Source organism: Peromyscus eremicus, chromosome 11 (genome assembly GCF_949786415.1).
Source record: "Peromyscus eremicus chromosome 11, PerEre_H2_v1, whole genome shotgun sequence".
In the NCBI taxonomy this organism is placed as follows: domain Eukaryota; kingdom Metazoa; phylum Chordata; class Mammalia; order Rodentia; family Cricetidae; genus Peromyscus; species Peromyscus eremicus.
In genome coordinates this window covers 44,831,014-44,844,037 of record NC_081427.1, presented here as the reverse complement: position 1 = coordinate 44,844,037, position 13,024 = coordinate 44,831,014, and positions in this window count along the sequence as shown.

The following is a 13,024-nucleotide window of genomic DNA, read 5'->3' as shown; positions in this document are numbered from 1 at the left end:
CATGCACATGCCTGAATACACTCATGCAATAAATTAAAAGAATGATAATCACATATACAATTTAACATTTTAACGGCTAACTATACAATTCCACGGCATTGCTTGAATTTCCATTGTTGTGCGTCTCTGGAACGGTTCTCCATCCTCTCCTAGTTAGGGTTTTTTTGTTGTTGTTGCTGTGATAAAACATTGACCAAACCAACTTGAGGAGGAAAAGGTTTATTTCGTCTGTCTTATACCTCCAGATCACAGTTCATCCTTGAGGGAAGTCACAGCAGGAATCTGGAGGCAGGAACTGAAGCAGAGACCCTGGAGGAACGCTGTTTACTGTCTTGCACTCTGTGGATTGCTCAGCTTGCTTTCTTATATAACCCATGCCCATGGGTGGTACCGTAACCCACAGTGACCTGGGCACTCCCAAATGAGTCATTAACCAAGAAAATGCCCCCACAGGCTTGCCCACAGGCCAGTCTACTGGGGGCATTTTCTCAATTGAGGTTCCCTCTTTCCAGGTGACCCTAGCTTGTGTCAAGTTGGCAAAAATCTAGCTAGTGCACGTTCCAAATGAAATCCTATGCCTATTGCACAGTAACTATCCATCCGCCTTCCCTAACTACTAGCAACCATCTTTGCACGCTTTGTTTCTATGGATTTGACCACTCCGGGTACCTCACGGGAATTGATTTACAGTGTTTGTTCTTGTAACCGGCTTATTCCAGCTAGCACAATGCCATGCACATTTCCTCATGCTATTGCACACACCTGAATTTTTCATTTTGCGGGCTAGAGAGATGGCTCAGTGGTTAAGAGATCTAAGGTCACTTTTCACACCCACTGTCCAGTGGCTTGTTACTGCCTGTGACTCCAGTTCCAAGGGATCTGGTGCTCTCTTCCGGCCTCCACGGGCAACTGCACTCACATGCACACACCCACATATAGATACACGTGGACACATAATTTTAAAAACGCATAAAAAATAAATAATTTTACATTTTATAAGCTGAATAATCATTCATTATGGGTGTAAACATATATGTGTGTGCACACATCACACTTGGCTCATCTATTCATCTGATGATGGACAGTCGTATGGTTTGTACCTTTTGGTAAATGTGAATAATTCTGGTATAAATACATGTAAATAAATATCTATTTAAATCCTGGCTTTCAGTTTTTGTAGGTATGGAGCCAGGAGTGGAATTGCTGGATCACATGGTAACGGTAATTTTCTGTTTGTATATTTTCTTAGCAGAAATGAGTCCAAAAGAATGGAGCAAGAACAAGCAAGAGAAATATGATATAATTGTGGGGCAGTTGTAGGGCTCCACTGAGATCAGCAATCTTGAATTTAAAATGAAACCAGTCATTATTTCTGTATTATTTTTTCCAGCCGCATTCATTTATATGGATGCAGGTATTGGTTAGAATAAATGTTGGATATAATCGTGATTTGGGCTTAGTTAGACCAATGTGTCGGGGCAAGAGAAATGCTAAGGATTTGAAGATATGCATATGATTCTAGATGATTATAGTTTGGATCACAGAAGAGCTGGGTCAAACAGATTTTATGAATTTTTCCATACTGGCCTTGCGAATTCCTTATAAAAGTAATTTCTAGGTTCTCCATAAATGAAAAGTGTTTAAAATGTGTTTCCAGCTATTTTTTTTTATTTATTGTATTATTTATTATGTATACAGCATGTATGACTGCAGGCCAGAAGAGGGCATCAGATCTGATTACAGATGGTTGTGAGCCACCATGTGGTTGCTGGGAATTGAACTCAGGACCTCTGGAAGAGCAGTCAGTGCTCTTAACCTCTGAGCCATCTCTCCAGCCCATCCAGCTATTTTCTGTTAGCGCATACAAACACAATTTATTTTTATAAGTTTATCATATAGCAAGAGCTTGAAAGCTGGCTCAGTGGTTAAGGGCACTTGTTCTTGCAGAGGACTCAGGTTCAATTCCCAGCATATATATGGTGACTCACAATCATCTGTGACTCCAATTGCAGGGACCCAACATTCTCTTCTGACCTCTGTGGGTACCGGGCACACACATGGCACACATGCATGGCAAAACACTAACATGTATAAAAAATAAATTAAAAATAAGTGTATCATATATTAAACTAGGCTGAAAACCTATTTTATTATATTATATTTATTTTATTATATATGATTTCTCTTCAGGTTTCTTTCCTATTCTTTTTTTCTTTTCATTTCCTGTTGTGTTGACTAGCATTCCAGTATAATGTTAAATATAAAATGTTGCATGTTATTCTTTTAGGACTAATTTAAAATTTGTGTATGGGAGGGCTATAGCAGGACTCAGCTGTTAAGAGCACTGGCAGCTCTTCTAGAGGACACGAGTTCTATTCCCAGCACCCCCACAGTGGCTCACAACCATCTGCAACTCCAGTCCCAGGGGATCTGACGTCCTCTTCTGGCCCCCTCAGGCACTACATACATGTGATATACAGGCATACATGCAGAGAAAACACCCCTACATACAAAAATAATACAATCACTTGAAAAATTGTATGTGCATGCTATATGGACAAGTATTGGTAGATGTGTGCACACATGCACATGTATGTAGAGGCCAGAGGATGACTTTGGGTGTCCTGTCCCATCACTCCGTGTCAGTGGTTCTCAACATGTGGGTCGCAACCCCTTTGGGGGGGTGGATCAAACAACCCTTTCACAGGGGTCACATATCACATATCCTGCATATCAGATATTTGCATTATGATTCATAACATAGCAAAATTACAGTTATAAAGTAACAGTGAAATAATATTGTGGTTGAGAGTCACCACAACACGAGAGACTGTATTAAAGGGTCGCAACATTAGGAAGATTGAGAATCACTGGTCCGTGTCTTATTCTCTCAAGATAAAGTCTCACTGAACCTGGAGCTCACTCTTTTCAGCTGGGCAGACAACCGGCAGGTCCCAGCAGTCCTTCTATCTGTGCCCTGGCACAGCATTGGGGTTACAAGCACCTCCGTGGCCAGGCCTGCTCCTCTGCATGCTGGGGACTCTAATTCAGCTTCTCCGGCTTGCATGGCAGATGATGTTAACCACTGAGTCATCTCTCCAGCCCCTAGAACTGATTCGAAATGGCTTCTTCTAATATTACCATTAAGAAAGACACACCCATCTTTATTTTCCAGCATGCAGAGACTGAGGCAGGAGGCAGAGGGATCTCTGTGAGTTCCAGGCCAGCCTAGTTGATGTAGCAAGTTCCTGGACAGGCAAGGCTACATGAAGAGACTGTGTCTCAAAACAAAAGAAAACACACAAAAAGGAAGATGCAGATTCTAGTTTTTGGTAGGCATTCTATCAAAAGAAGTTCATAGGAAGCAGCTTGGTTTTCCTCAGAATTAAACACTAAAGTTTTTCAAATGCCTTTTCTGTATAAATTGACATATGGATTTTCTCTGATAATTGGTGAATGTCAAGATTAAATTTATGAAATTTTAAAATACCAAATGATTCATTTCTTAGATCAACCCATCTTGGTTATGATATATTCAATATTTTCATGTGACTGGGGTCGTTTGATATTCCCAGCCCAATGAAACTGGGTTTAGGATGCCCATTTTACAGACAGGAATCAGAGACAGAATCGTGGCACACACTATGGTCTATACCCAGCATGTGGCCAGGAAGGCATTCTAACCCTGGTCTGTCTGATTGTAATTCTAGACTCTTGTCAGTGGCTCTTACTTAGGGCAGAGGCCTGGCCTTGCTTAGGTCCCAGTGCTCAAGGCAGAGTTTTGAATCTGTGTTGAAAAAATACTGAAGGTATGCTTTGGAACTCTGGATTCTAAAAAATAAAAATAAATCTGTAGCTGGACAAAGAAACAAAAACAGTAAACAAAAATTCATTCACTCACAAATTAGCTTGTCACAAAATGAAGTTAAATGTGAACAGAAGGAAAAGTCTGTAAAAGTGGACCTAGCAGCTAATCCTGGGGGTTCTTTGTTATTCAATTTCTTGAAAATTTCCATCACATTAGAATTGATTTTTAAAAGTCAGCAGAAGATAAAAAACAATGAAATGAAGTCAAATGAAGTACATTTCTCCTGAAGTGTACAGCGTTCCCTGGGCCAATGGTGTTACTAATACAGTCACACTGAAGACCAAAAAGGAAGAAGGGCCACATGTGCCCCCGTCCCCCGAAGAGCGCCTACATTTCTGCAGGCCGGAGTAGTGTCTCCTGAGCAGACCTGTTGGGAAGAAGGTCTCCAATCTAGAGAAAGAATCAATGCACGTGAAAGGACATCTAACTCTGGGGACAGGCAGAAAGACCACGTCCCCAAGGCTCAGGAGATGGGAATCCTCTTTATCCCATAAGACCTTGGGATGAGCTCCGGTCATAAACAAGAAAACTTTTGCCAAAATAGGATGAAGGGAGCAGCCGTTACAGCCAACATAATATTTCACGGCAAGTGGAAAAACAGGCAGGAAAAAAAACCTTCCTTGTCACCTCTTCTGGGAAAAGCAAAAAATAAAGTTGTATTTTACCCCTAATTTTCCACCTTGTGGGCAAAAATAAAAGGAAAATTACTTCTGGGCCATCTTGCACGTATTACAGAATAATGAGCCATTTTAGGCAGTTGAACAAGAAGCAGAGGAACCCACGTCCTCTCCAGAAAGGGAGAATGTAGTCATCTTGTCCTCAGAACTTATAAAGGAATCCAAAGGGAGCTGCAAGGAGAAACACCATCCCTGGTCACTCAGTTGCCATGACTAGAAAGATCGTGGCTTGACCAGGAGCTGGAAGTTTTGCACCTGGGAGTTTGAATTATCTTATACCTGCCTCATAAAGCTCCCTCTCAGGCCATTTCACGGCAGCTTTCTTTTCTCTCTCTCTCTCTCTCTCTCTCTCTCTCTCTCTCTCTCTCTCTCTCTCTCTCTCTCCATCTTTCAAATGTTGATTCATTAAAAAAAAAATCCAATAAATTTTGTGAAGTCAGCTATTAATGTGGTCCCTAATACCACTGCATCATTTCCCTTGGCAATACTTCTGATTGCACGTATGTGGCCCCTCCGTGTTGACAAGATGACCCCTAAGAGCCTAACTCTAGTGTATACACCCAGTGTAGTCCCCTCCACCACTTGAATGTGATGGACTTGTGAATAAGATGGGGTACCACCACGCCTGTAATTGTTATGTTATACGGCAGAAGAGATTTACAGATGTAATTAAGAGCTCTAATTAGTTGACTTCTAGTTAATCAAAAGACAGATTGTGTTAGGCAGGCCTGATCTAACCACGGGAACACTTAGAAGAAATCAGAGCAATTCAAAGGAGAGGCTTGTCCTGCCGATGGCGCAGAAGCAGTGATGATGTGGCAACATGTGTAGGAAGGACAAACCACAAGACCCTGCCGGCAGCCTCTGGGAACCGAGTCTCCAACCAATCGCCACTAAGAATCTGGGGACTTGACTCTGGCAACCACTGGGAGCCGGCTCCTCACAAAGCCAGTGAGGGAAACTCAGCCTCGAATGGCAGTTGGCTTCAGCTTACTGAGACCCTGAGCAGAAGACTCAGAAAAGCCTTACTCCTGTTTCTAATGCAAGGAAACTGAGAGGTGAGAAATGCGTGTTGTTTTAGGGCATCAAGTTTGTGGTGAGCAAAACGAATACATCTGTCCCTTAAACCTTAACATTTAATGGAAATACCCCCAATCTGAGGTTCTGAGATACAGTAACCGCTTGCTAGGTAATAGGGCAGACAGTGCCAATGAGCTTCTTCATAATGTGAAATAAGTTGTCTCTATTATCTTACTCCAGGGCATTTGATAGTCATTCACATTGGCGAATTATTTGCAATTTCCCCCACTCCAGAAATATGGCTGCTGATATGATATGCCGTCTGTCCTTGTTGTGTAATTATTGTTGGATAGACCATGTGCTTCACAGTGGTCAACTGGATGGGAGCAGAAGTGATGGGTATCGCTCTGGGCTGGGGCACTTGGCTGTGGCCCCTGACTCTCCTTGGCTCTCTTCCTTCTGTACTGGAGTATAGAAATGCCCCCCAGAGCCTTGCTCTCGGGGTAAAGGGGTGTGGAATTCATGCTCTGTGTGAGTAATGAATCTCTAATATGAGTAAAGAACAAATCATTGATATTTTAATGCCCTATTTTCTTAGGTTGTTTGCTACTGCAACATAATTAAGCTCACACCGACATAAATTGGAACAACTGAACCTATATAGCCCAAAACGTCAGGCAAAGACCCAGAAATGAGAAGACAGGAGGACATTTATTTTTAATGTTTTCATGGACTGTTGTTATTTCCTTCAATTTAAAAGAAAGGAAGGAAGGAAGGAAGGAAGGAAGGAAGGAAGGAAGGAAGAAAGGAAGGAAGGAAGGAAAAGAAAGTCATGTACGTTTGCGTGGCTGAGAAGACAGGAGAATGTCAACCATCACTCATCCATGTTGAAAAGCATGACAATCACAGAGGCTGTGGATGTCTGAGAAGGTCACAATGAGCAGAGTAGTCCACTCCTCTCTCCCCAAGGAAAGAGTATGGGATGCTGCTCTTGGACTACTCTTCTTAGTACAAATGCTATCCTCCATCTTTGGGGTTTCCACACTCCCTTAACAGAAAGGATCTCACAGGATCCTCATAGCCTGCTGGGAAAGATGGCCTGAGATAATTGAAGAGGATTGTGTCTACCCAGCAGAGACTACTAGACAACATAAACACATCTGAAAAATCAAAAACAAAAACAAGACCCCAGAACTTTTCAAGAGAAAAGATCTAAGTGGTAAAACATTCGTTTTTTAAAAGAAAGGGAAGCAGCTGTGGGTTAACAGGGAGGCTGCACTTGGGATGGGTGGGCTCTGCTTTAAAGGCCTTTTGAAAACAGTTCAGATGGGTTCTGTGGCAAACTCTAAACTTAGATCTTAAAGATGGAGGCTTTGCTGAAATGTTCTTTGGAAAATTAACAGAAATTCCATCCTAGCAGGTTTGGATTTTGAAGTTAAAAATACCGTTGGCTCTGTGAATGCTGGGAGACTTAGAGCAGACATGTATAAATTAAGCTAACCCTGTGCATATCTTCTCAAAGCATTATTCTGTTCAGACACATCAATACTGTGGAGTCAAAGAGATGGATTGAGGGATGGGAGAGGACCTCCTGACTCTAGTGTCTGGTGACTCTTGAGTAGCTGTAACTGCTGATTGGATGCTGCTTCTCTGAAAGTCAAATTGGATCAAAGGGGCCAAGACTTAGACCTGACATGATTACCTATTGCTGTGGTTTGAATATGAGATGCCACCCCCCATCCCACCCCCCGCCACATCATATATTAGGGGTTTGCTTACTAGCTGATGGGCTTTGGAGAAGGGATCAAATCTAATGCCCCTGACCTAATCAACATTTATTTCTTGGTAGATTGATACGATGGTGGAATTTTGGGAGGTGAAGTAGGAGGTAAGGCCCGGTTAGAGAAAGTGAGGTCCTGAGGGTGTGTCTTGGGGGCTACCTTTTGCCTGATGCCCTGTCTGTGTTCTCTGGCTTCCCCTCCATCACCAAGTGAGCGTTGGACTTTGCCAAACCTTTGTCACCATGATGGATGGATGCTTCTGAAGCCACAAGCCGAATAAATTCTTCCCCACTTTCCTTGTTTATCTGGTGTTTTGTCATCACAGGGACAAAGGATATCTAACACAAACGGTCGTGGGACATCTTCCCATGTGACTATGGTGGCTGGGCTTGCACAGTAAGAGGAAGCAGAATACTGAAGTAATGACTAAGTCACTCGGGCCATACACTTATATTTACAATGAAAACAAACTAATTACGACAAAGTAGGTCCTAAAACTGAAGCACCCAAGTTGATTGCTTCGATTCCCTCACCCCCCCCTTCTATAGATGTTCAGATGCCGCCTTCGGAAATGAGGACACTGTAGATGTCAGCCTATTGTCTCAAGGGACATGCTCCTGATTAGTTCTAGCTGCAAAGTACTTGCCTGCTGCTAATCCTTTGTTCTTCTCACCAAAATGCCGGGTGACATGACCATGGCCACCACAGGCGAGGTCATTCCAGCGTTCTTTGGATTCTATCTACATTTCTCTGGACCCGTGTGGCTAAGTCACTTGGCTGATGAGAAGAATGTACAGTAAAGGAATGTTACCTTGCCCTCCGGCAAGATCCACAGCACAAGTAACAACACAGGGGACATTGAAATGGAACACATTGCATCAGATTTAATCAATCAATTAGCTTACCTCCAAAGAAATACTAAAATAGCAATGAGATGACTTTCAGACTTGAGTCACAGTTATAAAGAGGTGATGCAAAAGGGATCTTTTGGGTCTTTGAAAAGAATTACTTCCTTCTGAGACCCGGTCATCGCCCCCACCCGGTTCCTCAGCTTTTCTTCTAAATGGCAATGTTGACGCTTTATTAGTTAATCAATAAGACATGATACAGGGCATGGTTATCATAAAATAATCGCACCCTGGAGCATTTTGAGGCATGAGCCACTTGCCTCTAATCAGATTGGGTGGAGATTACCTTTGGATAACCACACTCCTGGGAACTGCCTCGTTTCTATTATGAGTACATTTTATAATGGGGAATATACATTTCTGCAGGGAAATGAAGTTGGCAGTGTGAGCCCAGAATCCCTTCAGTTGAGCTGAGAAGCATTCCTCTTTTTGAACCAGTCAAACTCAGCTTCATCTGCTGAAGTAATGTCAGAGAAAGCAGCATGCATGAGCAGTGTGGGCTGCTCAACACAGAAATTCTGTGTGTGTGTGTGTGTGTGTGTGTGTGTGTGTGTGTGTGTGTGAAGTTTGGAAACAGGTGCAAACATTCAAAGGGGTCATTTGAGTCTTGGCATGCATGTTTACAAAGTGGGACACTTTGAAGGTGGAGTGGCTTTAGATGTCTAGGTCCTACCAGAAGATCGCCCCAGGGAAACGGAACAAAACCTTTTTCTAACTTCGTACAAAGCAAGAAATTCGTTTCTTCCTCAACTGTTGTCCCCAGCAAACTGGAGATTCTGCTAGGAAGTGTTTCCATCTCTTCCTTCCTGTCAGCTAAGCAGCTAAAAATTTTAAATCAAATGCATATATTGTAGAGTTAAAGACAGAAATGCCTGGTGAGTTATGAAATATATTTTATGAAGGTGTGCAGAGTGCTTACCCTATTAGTTTAGAATGATGGAAAAATCCATTTAAAATGTTAGATGAATACATGGAAGGTTTCATGATGATTAAACTCTCGGAGCCAGAGGTCTGAATCCTGTTTTTCTACACAGAGCATTCATATCCAGAAACTTTTAAGATGGAGTAAAGAAAATATGGTGAAATTACATATGCTAATTGCTTTTTGACAGGAGTGATATTTGCAACTAATAATGAAAGTGGGAGATAGAGCTGATACTGTGGCCGTACTCACAAAATCGTGATTGACTTTCTGCATTAACCACACAGCTCTCATAATAAAACAAACATCATTTCAGGGTTGTTTTTGCTTTTGGTTTTTTTGTTTTGTTGTTTTGTTTTTTGTTGTTGTTTTTGCATGAAAGGCGAGAAGGTAGCATAAAGAGAACAATCTCATTTTATGGATTTATTATATTAGAATTAAGTCAATCTTTTATATGGCAATACTACACTTGATTAATGTGACCCCCTTGCAATGCTGGCTATTTCGAGGGCCTCGGGATGTCTGTCTCGGGTCCAACAATTGCTTCATCCTTCCTTCTATTTCATTTCCTCCAAATTCTCCTTGATCTTTGCAAAAACGGCTGGGGCAGCTGGGCTCCCCGCTTGAAAGGAATGAGGCCTGGCCAGAAAGAAACTGAGCAAAGATTTGCAATAATCATTAAAAAATTCATCTCTCACAGCTAGACGAAAGAGACCATTTTTAATTATTCAAAGAGCAGAAGGGCTTTTTACCTCAGATTCTGCCCAAGTTAGGAGCTGATATGTGTTTTGTGGAAAAGTCTCGTTTTATCCTTTCTGGATGAAACAGCCCAGTGCAAATCTCCACTCAGGTCCCACCTGTGAGGGTGCAAGTCACTGAGGACTGTTTGGGTGGAACTGGCCTGACGAAGGCCCGGGGAAGCTCATGTCTTGAGGAAGAAGGGCAATGTTTGGCCGCTCTGCCCCTTGACTGAGACCCCCTCTGAGTTCATTATGCCCAGGTGACACCTTACAACTCTAACCTGATGTCACCAGTACGCCAACCATCTTCCACGGAGGTCACCACACAGTCAAATTCGGGAGCCTCCCAGCATCCTCCATCACTGCCACATTGGCTTCTGTTAATCACACTGTGGTTGAACTTCCTTCCCGAGGCCATGGCCAGTCACCATTCATTTTCTCCTACCTGTGCTGATCGTTCTCAACTTCTCTAGGATTCCCCCCTGTGCCTGAACAGTAAACACCTTTCCTGACATAGTGGTGGGCGTTTGTCATCCCAGAACTCAGGAGGAGGAAGAAGGAGGAACATGAATTCTTGGTGAGCTTGGACTAGCCAAAAGGTCCCATTTCAAAACAAAATGAAAACCCAAAGAGCCAGGACATGTGGCTTACTGGTAGAGTTCCTGCTTAGCGAATGAAAACCCAGTTTGATCCCCAGAAATGAAAACAAAAAAAGTATTAATAATAAACCTCTTTTCCCCTAAGTACCGTCTTTGTCCTTTGTTTTCCCCTCTAAGTGAGGTACCCTCTCCCACATCAGCAACTGTCAAACCCGTAAGTCAGATTTGACTTCTCATCTTCCACTGATGCTCACACCTGACAACACCTGAGCCGACTGACTGGCGTGCAGACCCGGGCGATTCCCCAGTGGCCGAGCCTCTGGGAAATCTTCACTTCTCAACAGTGAACGGAGCCTGAGATTCGCTACTAACCCAACAGAATGATGTCAAGGTGAAGGGATTTAGCAGATAGAAAGCCCCGAATCAGCTGCCTGTGATCTAATCAAAAGAGAGACAACTTGCACCTGGGCCTGACGTACTCTGAGGACCCTTTCGACACTGGGCACAGACCTTATCAAAAAGAAGAGGTGGAAGCAAGAGGGGAACTCCTGTCTGTCTTGGAAAACACACACCCTGCTTTTGCAGAAGACAGTTTCTGGGGGCTAAGCCCCCCCATCTATCATTGCAGACGCTGATTTTGGCCAACAATCTCCATGGGTCTAGAAGATCCGAAGCTCCAGATGGGAGGATCTTCCTTGGCTGTCATTTTCCTTGCTACCCACAAAATCATGAATAGGGGCCTTGGCTCAGTGGTACCTAGATTTCTGACCCACAGAAACAGTGTGTTGTTTTTAGTAAGTGGCAGCAATTTGTTTTGCAGCATAGAAAACATACTCTTCCAACTACACTATTGGTATCCTTCTTGTACTCAAAGGTTTATATTTCTTTCCATCAAATCCAAGACTTGACACTTTTTAACCAGTATCTACCAAGTCTAACTACATTCTTCTATTTAATTTGAAGCCTCCATTTATCTAGCAAAGAGTTGTTGGACCCTATGTCCAGCTCTGGGTATGTGATGATGAATGGGCTGGGATGATACAAAGCAAAATCCAGTTGATAAACATGAAATTGCAAGGTGCCTTGACAGAGACCTTCAAGGAACGCTTACCTTGTTTGGTAAAAGATGGCAGCCATACTCCTTCAAGCCTGAGTGACTGTGTCTACCCTTAAACCTCAACTCTTTGTCCCTCCCTCCTCCAGGCACAGAAGTCCTGGGTTACTTTTCTCAAAGATGCTTTTCAATGAAGCAATGTGCTTGTCGGACGACTCTCCTTGGTTCCCAGTTACATAATAAATGTAACATACTAAATGTTAATAAGGTTGTGATGAATATCAATCTGTCCCTTATCCAGGGCCCAGACATGTTCAAAGACTTAGGTGAAGCCACAGAAGTGGTAGAGACAGGGCTGAATTCCCTGTGCTCAACTCTAACTCAGGTCCTCTTTGATGCTTCTTCAATGTTGTAAAATGTCTGTGAAAACAAAACAACAATAAACCATATTTCTAATCACGAGTATAAAGTTTATAAATATTATGGACAAATCAGATGCAGTCCCCGGAAGGAAAATATTTAACCCATTTTTGGCCTTATTTTAGGAACATTTTGATTAGTCTACATGATTAAGGCTAAGGCTAAGTAATCAATCGTCCACAGCACTTCCCCTTTTCTTTTTTTCAAAAAGGAAGGTTTTAACTTTCACATAGTAAAATTACATATAACAGAACAATTATCAAGCAAAAATTATAGTTACAATATCTAATCTATTTATATTTGGCAAAATTTAAAAAATATTCTATCTTATATTTGTGAGTCTAAAGTTTCATATCTAACTTATCTTTTATCATAACTAAGAAAAATTGTAACTATCTAGTCTTCAACTACATCAAAGACCTCAGAAGGATATAATATTACCTGAGAAATGGGAGAAGGATGTAAACAACTTTCGGGAGTCTTGTGAGAGTAGACAGAGACAGTTGGCAGCCTGGACAGTCATCCAAAGTTCCTCTGGAAAGTAATATTTGGTTGCTATGTTGGATTTCACAAGCCCGTGGTTATAAGATGAGGGTGGTGTTTATGGGTTTGCTCATTACAATAACTCCGAAACCATCTCCCAAAGAGAACAGAACACTGGTGCATGCTTTTGATGCCCTGCCCTTTTGTAACCCATGCAAACACCACTAAGGCACAACTTCCCTTCTCTCCAAGGAGTTGCTATGAGGGGCCTCTTACAGTTGGGGATGAAACTCAGCCAATGACCAATGGAGAATGGGAGATCTGTCTACTTGCCTCAAGGTGGGACCTATGCTGTGATCAGTTGAGACCTCAGGCTCCAGGGGCTTTCTTCCCCTCCCCATCCCATCCACTTTCTGCTCTTTTCCAAGAACAATCACTCCACCAGGGACTTCTACCTCAGGGGCTTTGATGGAACCTCTTCTCAAACAGTGAACTTCTTCAGAGAATACCAGATGTGTTCTGATGAGCCGCCATGGAGTCAGTCACGGTGAT